The 10,841-nt window shown below is 46.4% G+C and overlaps 1 long non-coding RNA gene across 3 annotated transcripts in view; it reads right to left on the bottom strand.

Moving 5' to 3' along the window:
* Window positions 1-211: 211 nt before the first annotated feature.
* The window catches only part of LOC106978363 (uncharacterized), a 59,361-nt gene continuing 48,731 nt past the window's right edge, over window positions 212-10,841 (bottom strand). Inside the window, exons 3-4 of one of the 3 annotated variants that reach the window (XR_008295976.1) lie at window positions 1,864-9,564; window positions 212-1,262 (exon numbers count right to left, since the gene is read on the bottom strand). This is a non-coding gene — a long non-coding RNA (uncharacterized LOC106978363). Of the gene's footprint in view, window positions 9,565-10,841 lie in introns of all 3 variants that reach the window. The other 2 variants (XR_008295977.1, XR_003424327.2) reach the window with 2 other exon arrangements.

The raw sequence follows: 10,841 nt of genomic DNA, 5'->3' as shown, positions 1-10,841 counted from the left end.
CCTCCCTCTACAGGAAACAGCCACTGGGCAGAAAGACACACCTTCATTCACCTACATCATCTTGATGTCATTTTCTTGGGCTTGGTTGTGAATCCTCATCTGAAGTATAGACTCACTGAGGTTAAGGGTTCTTTCCTGTTTTTTGATTACCCTCCACACACACCCCCCCATCCCTCCAACCCTACCCAACTAAGCCCATGGTGGGTCCCCTCCAAATTTGCCCCACGCTGTAGCCTGTGGGCCTCAGCCCTGCAGCCGACAGCTTTGGTCAGCGCTGTGGTGGCTTAGAGGTCAAACCCCACCCGGAGCTGGGGCCACACTGATCCTCAGGGTCTGTCCCTCCACACGTCCTGAGCTCATTCCCTGTCTTGGCCATCAGATGGCACCACGGTTCCACGGGTCATCCAGGACTGTGGCAGCTGAAAGGGGAGGTTTCCCACACTGACACTGCCCCTCTGCCCACGGGCCGCGCCACCCTGCGTGGACAGGATTCTAGCTTCCAGCTGCTCTCTGCAGGGAGTCTCAGCACTCTGAGAATGTCTGGGGTGGCACCCCTGTTCTAAGTTGTGTCCTTCTGCCATCTGGGGCTGGAGCTGTCCTCCACACACATCAGCACAGGCTGCATTAATTGCCTGGCACATGAGGACACAGTCCCTCTTTGCCCTGAGGGTGATGGAGCAGGTATGCAGGGGCTTAGCAGAGCCCTCCAGTGGCTCTCAGCTAGGGAGGTTCGGGGAAGCATGAGAAGCCCAGCTTTATCATTGAAATACTGCCTTTAAAGAATGTTCCAGATTCCCCCAAATCCATAGGCTCCCTTTATCTCCATCTGTCCCCCCACATCCCCCCACCTTTCTGATTTAGGCAGAGGAGTCAAAGACTTACTAAGTATTCCCTGATGAAGGTCATGGTAGACAAAGGGGAGACAGCACCCAGAGGACACTCTGCCCCAGAAGACACATTCTTCCAAATCTTTAACATTTTTCTCTAAACTCACTTTGATTACTAAGCCTTTCTATCAAATTCTCAGCAAATAGATGAGAAAAAAAAGTATTTAGCCAAAACATTTATTTTTTACCAGTTGACCTTTCCTCCTGAAGGCCTACAGATTGGATGATACTGAATGATCTCGATTTCAAATCACTGCAACTGTGGCCACAACAGCCATCAGAGACCTTTCTTCTGTTGCCTGTGACCTTGGCCGTGGGTCTCTGTGTGCATCCCTTGTTACATCCTCTTGGGGTTGTACACAACCCATAGAGCCTCTGATGGTGAGAAAGAGGAAGAATGAAGGAACACAACTTTAAACAATTTACTAACAACTTAAAAGCCACTAACAATTTGACTTAAAAACCACACAATCAATGTAGTACGTGTGAATTACATGACAGCAAACACACAAAAATACACAGAGCGTACAGGGGTTCATCTATAAAGTCAGCTTCATTTTGAATTCACTTAATCCCCAGGACAGATTCTAAACTTCAGGGTTTTCTTTTCTTTCTCTGTCTCTTACACACACACACACACACACACACACACACACACACACACACACCTGTATTCGGATCAGATGTCAGTTGATTGTTTATGCCAGAAACTCTTCCTCGACCTACCAAAATTGAGTGTGACATACTCCAGAGAATCTTAAACTTATTCTGAATTATAAATATTTGGGCCTCCACCCTGCACTCTTAGCTTCTTGAGAAAGGCAGCTAGGCTTCATTCTTCTTTGGTGCTAGTTTTATGCTCTACAATATTTGTAAAACTGATGAATCCACATGCACAGGCAGGGGTTGCGCAGGCACACACACAGGTGAGTATACACACACACACACACACACACACACACACACACACACACACCTCGGCTCTTACAAATGCACCCTTTAACCTAACTAAACTCTACAGGAATCTTCAGGAGAGCTGCCAGGGTCAGACGTTCTCTCCCAACACCCAAGGGATGCTTTTCCAAAAGCCAGGTTGTAGAGAAAGGAGCTTGTGTAGACAAAAGTGGTCCAAACTGCCCAGTCTCATACTTGATAATTGCAGACTGCAGGCTGGAGGCTGGGAGAGGGATACAGACATCACCACATAACATCAAGTTGGTAGCAAACAGACTCAAATTAAGGCATATGTGAATCCTCTCTTCCTCTAGTGTCGACAACATTTTACTTGTGAAAATCTCTCAGGCGGACAAGTAGCCCAGCTTGTCAGGCGCCTCAGCCACACCCACTTCATCTCCCCATTGATTGTCTGTTCAGCCCCAGCTCGAGAACAGCTTTAGTCCACCTCTCCCTCCAAGCCAGTCCAAAGCCAAAGCGCAGAAACCCTTCTCCCTTTCGCTCTCTCTCTCTCTTTCCCAATCTCTCTATCTGTCTCCCTCAAATTTGGATCCATAACCTGCTCTTTGGGATTTTCCCCTCTCACAAAGGTTCTACATTTTCTAGGACTGAAAATAAATGCATAAAAATGCTCAAAATCAAAAGATTTATGATCATGCTCTCCCCCAATATTTTCTGTTGGCCAGAATGAGTAAGGGATTCTTGCTCTTTGCTCCTCTTGGCTTAAAAAGCAGATAGAGAGGCCAGCACTGCTCTTGGGGGATGTCCAGATCCTTCATAGAATCACAAGGCTCCACAGAAGTCAGGTCTTCCCTGTGGTCTCCACTCGATGGTCCCAAGTTCACTGTCTGAAATATTCCCCGCACCCACCTCACCCCAGGCTCCCTTTTGCCATTCCTTCGTTTTCTGTTTCTTCAGAGCACTTACCTCTGCCTGAATTATATCATACATTTGTTCATTTGCCTGTTCGTGGTCTGCCTTTTTTGCTAGAATTTAAGCTTCTGCAGGACAACAGCTCACCTCACTTAGTGCTGTAGCTGCAGAGTGTGGTCAAATGCCCACCACAGTAAGAGTCTGATAAATGTTTACTGACTCATGGTGATATTTTCTGTGCCTCACCCTCTCCAGCTCAGTCTCCTGAGCTCTTTTCCTTGACCTCTGTGCCTGGGTGGCCTGGGTTTTAGTTCCCTTGCTCGACTTTCTGTTCTTGGGTTCGTGCACACCTAACTCTCTTCCACCAACTTACCCCCAGCACCACCCACTTACCCAAGCGATTTCAGGCTCCCACCACATGTTTCATACCTACCTGTACTTTTTCTTCACAGCGTCTATCACGGGGTTGCAATGTTACATTGATCTGAGAGATTATTCACTCTGTGAGTGTCCCCTCTGCCGAGTAATTGCCTTTTTCTTACCATGATATTCCTTGTTCTTAGCACAACGTCTGCCACATAGCAAGTGCTTAATAAATATTTACATTTGATCATTTTTACTACTAAATGAACCAGTTTCCTTCAAATCTTTGAGTTTTGGGGTAAAGGGTACAATTTATAAAAAGGGAAGTCATGTCCCAGATTACCAAGAAGTTTTTTTAAGTCTTTTTGGGCAGACTTCCCTAAATTTTCCTGTTTTCACAAGCCAAACCAGTAGGATTGGACCCATTATTTTTAGCTATATACTAACCATAATTTTTTAAAGTGGCTACTCATAAGGATGGAGAGATGAATTCAGGGATGGGTGATAACGGTGGCACAAAGGATTTGCCCGAGAAAGAGGTAAAGGTTACTAGTTAATTCTGAGTTTTTGTCTTTCCTATCAGCTACTTCCCTACCCTCCTCCATCCTATTAGGAAAAGCCAAAAAAAAAAAAAAAAAAACAATCTGTTATCACAAAACACCTTGGCAATTAAGATTGTGACTATATCTACTTTTATTTACTGCCATAAGATTAGCAAGACAACTTTTGATCCAATTTCATAGCATCTTGGAACAATTAAACAATTGGTGCAATCTGACCCTCTCATTTTAAAGATACAGGAACTAAGGTCCACAAGCTTTCCAAGTTCACAGAGTGCAGCCTTGTCTCCTAGAACCATATGCCACTCTCTCAGTTGTAAATTTTTTTATTTTAACATTAGCTGAAACTTCCAACAATCTCGTTTGCTGTCCAGAATATGATAAGTAATGCAACGCTCAAGACTGCTGGCAAGGACAACATGTTGTGTGTTAACCACATAGCATGTCTTCGTTTGAGTTTTCCCCCAAACCAGCCTCTGAGACAAGGATTTAAGTGCAAGTAGTTGATTCCAGAAGGGATGGAATGGAAGGGACATGAGGAAACTGGGAGGGCATGGGGAGGTGAGACAGTGATAGGAAGAAAGCCCATGAAGGTGGGGCAGTTTCTCATCTCACTGGAACACCCTAGATTGGACCCACTGGAAGCCAGGTAGCTGGGTTAATTACTCCCAGCTCCCACCCCTCCTCAAACATACTTGCTCAGGGGGCTGATGACTGAGCAGCATGTCCAACCTGCCAGCCAGGCTGCTAGCTGTGTTTCTTCAGACACAGCACCACGAGCAGAACATGGATAGGGGGAAGGTCCGGGCTGCAGGCAGCCTCTTTATCTCTAAGGTAGATGGAGGGGCATTCACAGACTCTCTCCCTAGCACTGTGTAGGCCATGAAATGCAAAGCTGTGTAAGGCATAATGCCTGATCTCAGGTCCCTGCAACAGGGAAGGACCTTTGCAATCATCTCACCAGAGGTTGGCAAGTATTTCCTGTAAAAGGCCAGATAGTAAATGTTTTGGTTTTGTGGGCAGTACGGTCTCTAGCGGGACTTCTCGGTTTTGCTGCTGTCATTGGAAAGCAGCTGTAGACAATATATCAAAAAATTGAGTGTGGCTGTGTTCCAAGGAAACTCTATTTACAAAAACAGGGTAGTGGGGGGGTTGGATTTGGCCCCAGGCCATAATTTGCTAACCCCTAATCTAAACAAATCTTTTTATTTTAGCATCAAGGAAACTGAGACCCACAAACCTGACAGCTGCTCAGGGTCACAGTTAGGGACTTGCTTTTGAGCAAGCTCAGGTTGTGAGAGAAGAAGCTTTCAGTCTAAAACAACCCAGGACTCTTTCAGTCCTCAAATTGCTTGTGTTTCAACCAACAGAGCCAATCAGAACTTAGTGTCATCGCTGGGGAGGAGTTGAGCTAAATGCACAAAACAAGACCTTTGACAATATGGGGCAGTACAGAGAAGCCAATCACGCTGTGTAAGACAGGTCTCCAAAAATCTCTGAGGTCTCCCCTAAAATGCAGTGCACATGGTTTCATGCACACACGATTTTGGATATCTTCTGCTTTTGCCTTTAGATCCAGTTTCCACTCATCTCCACCCTGCTCTAAGCCCCTGGAGAATGAACTATATGAACCACAACAGCAAGCTCCCATCCTCTGACTTCCTGTTGGGTTCACCAATGGCAGACACAGGGGGAAAAAGTAAGATCAGGAAATTTACTCTCTTATCTCCCTCCCTGTGGGGTCACCACCGACTGGCTGCCTCCCTCTACCAGCTTCCCACAAGCTGGTTCTGATACTGTTTCCTGCCCTTGTTCCTTCAAGCTTCAGGATGGTTAAGGCATCCCCTGATGCCAGTTCTGGGGTTCTACGTTATCTCTCATCCCTTCCCTACTTTATTCCCACACCTTTGTAAGAGACCCTGTATTAAATATCCCTCAAATTACCCTATTTCAACGTGCCACCTGTTTACCATTGGGCTCCTGACTGCCAAGATATAACATGTGTCAAATGAATGTCAAAGGCAGTATGTGCTATGGAACTTTGGAGGGAAAGGAGAATCCTCTCCTGGTTGGTTGAACAGAGAATGCTGAATGGGGCCTTGAAGATGAGCTGAAAGACATGCGTGGGGAGGCCATGTCTGGAGGCAGAGGACTATGGTGGTATATGTGTGTCAGTGATCAGCTTCAAATCCTTCCCTCGGCCTCAGCAAAAGCAGGAAGCCCAGGAAATTAGTCCAGATCCCTTGAAAAGGCAAAAAGAACCTGCACGCCAAATGGGGAAAGAGTCTACCCCACAACCTGCCAGCTTTTGCTGCAGAGCTGCATGAGGAAATTAATCAGAGTTGCCTCATAGAGTGGGAGAGAGCAGGCATGCTCCCAGTGGGCCCCCAGTCCTCACCACAGACTTCTAGTCAATCCCAACATCTGTGGAGCAGTCAGGGAAAGGTTGCAATTCTTCCCAGCAGGGTGTGGGGTCAGATTCAGGGCCTGGTGTCACTGACAAGTCCTGCCCTGCCTTTGGGGCCAGACCCAAGGTCCTAGGCAAAGAGCCAGAAGCTGGAGAAACCTGCAAGAAACAGTGGTTGCCAGGCCCCAGAAAAAAGTCCTTCTCTCTTGATGGACTATACTGGGAAGAAAGCTAACATCTTGGACACAAGAGAGCAAGGCATCAAAATCATGACCCCCATCCCTTCTCCCAGTACAAGCACAGAAACACTGAAAAGGAAAATACACACAGACACATAGACACTTTCAAAAGCCAGGACTCGTCATTCCCAAATGGATTACATGGCCAATTTAGCAGCCTCATCATGGATTACTTAGGCCCTGTTAGAGTCAGAGCTCTATAAATTGGATGCAAAATTCATGCAGATTTCCTATAGTTTATCAAACTGCTAACTCCCTGAAACCAAAACACAGAGCAAGAATGTGCCAAAGAGCTAAGGAGGGAGGAGATAAAAACTTTCTGAAGTTAACAGTGGATTGAGAACACAAGATTTAGCGCACTGCTCACTCAGCCCAGGGGTATTTTGGGGATGATCTGGTTCTTCTACTTGACCTTGGCCTCCAAGGCAGGAGATGTTGCCCCTGGCTGTTTTTTATGGATTCATTATGCTCAAATGTCTTTTTTTTTCTCTGCAGAGATTGGTGTTTTGAATCCATGCTGACTCTTGAGCTCTCTAAATTTACTACCTATGAAAGAGCAGTACTTCCTTAATTTGTAATTCCTCCAAAAGTGTGCCTAAATTGGGTATTCTGGAAAGTCTCTCTTCTGTCTAATCCCACTCATCAGCTAATTAGACTTGGGTCATTTTGCTTTAGAATCTCATCCGTCCAATTGACATATGTTTGCAGAGCATCTACCGTGTGCCCAGAAGTAGATTCTCTGACTCCCTGCCACTCATTCCTTGGATTGCTTTGATTGTTCTTCCCTGTTTTTCCTCTTGACTTAACCATCTAAGTAGCTTTATTGGCCTGCAAAGGTGACATGAAAGTACCACCCTCCTTTCTTCACGTACGAACCATGGTGCAGAGGTATTTTACTCTCAAGGGACTGCTTCAGAGCCGCAGTCTCACAGGGTGGAGGGGAGCATTGTGGTTCACAGACGTGGCCTGTGGTCCCCTAGCCTGGCAGTCTCGGGCACACAGATAAACCACATCAGAGTGGTTTATTAGGAGCCTTCAGCTCCTAATCTGTAGAATGGGGAGGATATCACTTCACTCAAAACCTTGTTGGTAGGTTAAAGAAAAACTCTCACATGTGACATGGAGCAGTTCTCCACATACACCCAGATCACTTGTCTGCAGAAACACAGCCATTTTTCCTGAAGAAGACACAAAACTGCAGGAGGCAGGCTGGGGTTAGGAAGAAAAGAGTCAGGGATTCTTTGTCCTTCTAACACAATGCGGGTCATGAGGAGAAGACAAAATTAACCTACTGCCAAGTGCACATTGCCCCACCTAGTTGGAATAACATTATCCTCTCCCCCTGGCCAGTCTTCCTTCAGAGAAACATCATGCTGATGTGCACAGAACAGACGTATTTCCAGAGCCACTGGAAGGATTAGACCCTTGCACTCGAATATCAGGTTAACATGCCACATTTAGCTGGTGTTATTTTATGGAATTATGGAAGATGTGTCAGTTTTTTCAGTGTTTACCCTCCCTCTGGCCTAAGAAATAATTTCCTTCTAGACGTGGATGCGAATGTGGAGGCTGAGGGGTAAATGTGGTGTCCTACTGAGAATAAAACTCTTGCTAAGCTCAAGAGGCTCAAAACCTCTTGAGATTTTGAGATCCTTGAGAAGGATCCCTGGTTGGAAGCTATGCAGAGGAGCCTGGCTGTTTAAAGTCACACTCTAGATCTGGGAGGGTGTTAACGGAGGGACCCCACAGGGGTAGACTCACAAGGGGGGCCGAGCACCCCAAGATGCTGGGGAGAGCATTTGGTCCCTCTTGTGCCCCCATCAGTGGAATCTGCAGTGAACAACTTGGACCCCACACTTGTTCTCCACAAGTTTGCTGGCAAATGGCTTATGCTCTGTGCTCCCCTTGGGGCCATGCTTCTTTTTTAAGGAATCAAAAATTTGAAACCTTCCAGAATCCCTGTGTGGCAGGTGGTGGCAGTTTGGTCAAGGATTCTACTGTGATCCAGTCCGGAACCCGTGCTACTTGTCTGAAATTTAGTACATCCTGACTAAAGCCTTAAACCTTCCTTCTGACAGAACTTGAACTAGAGACTGGCACTTGCCAAAGGCTTTTCTGCTCAAAAATAATTTTTGTACAAGGACAGAGCTGTTGTTCTGAGAAGCTCTGAGCAGGTCTGGAATCTTCTCTCTCACAGGCAGGTTCTATGTAACCAGCCACTCCCCATCCTCAACCCCATCCATCTCTCTGCATCTCTGGGGGATACACTGGCCCCCTCAGACACTCCAACAGAAACCAGGAAACAGTGGACAGGACCTTTGGGGCAGTGCTATGAATACCCTCTCTCAGAAAGGATCAGGACAGGCACCGAAGCTGTCTTATCCCATATTTAGTGCTGTTTTCACTTGCTCTTGGAAGCTATTTGGATGTCCCTCTGCATTCCTGGAGATCTTCAGAAGTTTTCCAAAGATCCACCTCCTTTTTCTTTATTTCACAAGGTATTCAGAGCCCCCAACCTCCTCCCCCACCCCCATGAGCCCCTGTCCTCAGCACTTTCCCTTGCCATCCTCCTCCCCAGACACACTACCCATGCCCTTTGGGGCACACTCGGCCCTTTCCCAGATCTGCTGGTGGTGTCCTGGCCCTTTGGAGAGATCCTCACAGCAATTCTCCCTCTGGATTCAGGACCACCTCAGCATCAGGACCATTCTGACAGGTGTGGCGCAAACACTGCTCAGCATTAGGTAAGAAATATTAGAGGTTGAGGGAGTATGTATCCAATCAGTAAGGTTCACTGAACATGAATTCCTTGCACAGTACATCGTGAGGTTCTGTGAAAGAACAGAAAATATGATCTTCAATTCCTGCTTTCAAGAAGCTCAGTCTGATCGTGCTGATTCTCTTTCACTCTGCAGACACCGGGAGCTGTTTCAGGTAGAAGGGCTCTGTGATTTAGGGATTCGGTCTTCATTACCCTTTTATCAAATAAGGACAGAGAGATTTCCACAGGTGACAGCTTATTCAGGGTCCCAACCCGGGGAACATGGTAGGCTGTGATGCAAAGTCAGTGTGTCTGACCCAAAGCCCAGTGCCCTTCCCACCCAATCGGACTGGAACATCATTACCAGGATGGGATGTTTACACCTGAGCTCACATTTGTTGGGACTTGCAAGTTGAGCGGTAATGTAATAAAAGTAGCTGTTCCTGGAAGAGCTTCTGGAATCCATGTATGAGATGGACTGGGAAGAGGAAGAGTAAAGATTGAGTCGCCATCTAAGGAACTGTTAAAAGAATCAATATGATTAGGTGACTTAGTGCTATATATAAATCCTCTTCCAGGACTGCGATACTGTGATTTATAACAATAATTATATATTTGGTCTTCCTTCTGATACAGGCACAGAGCTCCTAACACCCAAATTTCCTAAGTGCTGAAGGCCATAAAGTGTCTTTTGTTATGTTAATGCAGTGACTTTTGGACTGTCCCCAGGTTCCCTTAGGTTGGAGCTGATTGCTGGGGAACCAACCATGTGATTGGAGGGTTGCCTCTTTCAGTCCCACCCCTTGACCTCCTGGGAGGGGAGACAGGCTGGAAGTTGAACCTAGCATCAATGGCCAATGATTTAATCAATCATGCCCCTGTAAAGAAGTCTCCATAAAAACCCAAAGATCTGGGTTTGGAGAGCATATGAGTTTGTGAACTTGTGGAGATCTGGGGAGTGTAGCACACCCAGAGAGGGCGTGGAAGTTCTCTGCCCTTTCCCCATACCTTGCCCTATGTATCTCTTCCATCTGATCTTCCTATTAAAATGACTGGTAGTCTAGTAACTAGAATATTTCTTCTCTGAGTTCTGTGAGCCACTCTAGCAAATTAATCAAACCGGTGGAGGTCATTAGAACCTCTGGTCAATAGCCAGTTGGTCAGAGCACAGGTGACAACTTGGACTTGGGATTGGCATCTGAAGTGGAGTTGAAGGGGGGAAATTTTGTAGGACTGAACGTTGAACTGTGGGATCTGACACTATGTCCAGGTAGATAGTGTCAGAATTGAGTTGAATTGTGGAATTCAACTTTTGTAGAAGCAAAAAGAATTGCTTGGTGGTGTGGGGAAACTCCCTTTTTTCTCACGCTGGAATCACTATGAAAACTTCTTAAGGGCAAAGCTAAAATCAGCCTTTTGTCAGAGGATGGAATTGACTTTTCCAAGTGAGCCCACTGAACATCTACTCTCATAGCCCCTAGGGTGAAACTCGATCTCAAGCAGCTCCTTTTGATGCTCTTCTGCCTGCAGACCCAGGTCTGCTGTCCTTATTTTAACAAGGCCACTGAGTTGGAATTTCACATTTACTTCTCCTTGCTATCACCCTGTATTCAGAATGAGAATCCTGAGAGGGGTTTCACAGTCAGCCCACACTGTCCACCACTCCGCGCTCTACTCTTTTGATAGTGGAGTTGTGATCTACTCTGTCAGTAGCCCATGATGCCCCTTGATGGCTCCTGCCTTCCTTTCCACACCCCAAGCTGAGCATACTGCTTCACTTCTAGGAACTCATCTCTC

This window comes from Acinonyx jubatus, chromosome B1, assembly GCF_027475565.1.
Source record: "Acinonyx jubatus isolate Ajub_Pintada_27869175 chromosome B1, VMU_Ajub_asm_v1.0, whole genome shotgun sequence".
NCBI classification, from domain to species: domain Eukaryota; kingdom Metazoa; phylum Chordata; class Mammalia; order Carnivora; family Felidae; genus Acinonyx; species Acinonyx jubatus.
Note: the sequence above shows the minus strand (reverse complement) of the source record. Positions and strands in the feature narration are given on the sequence as shown.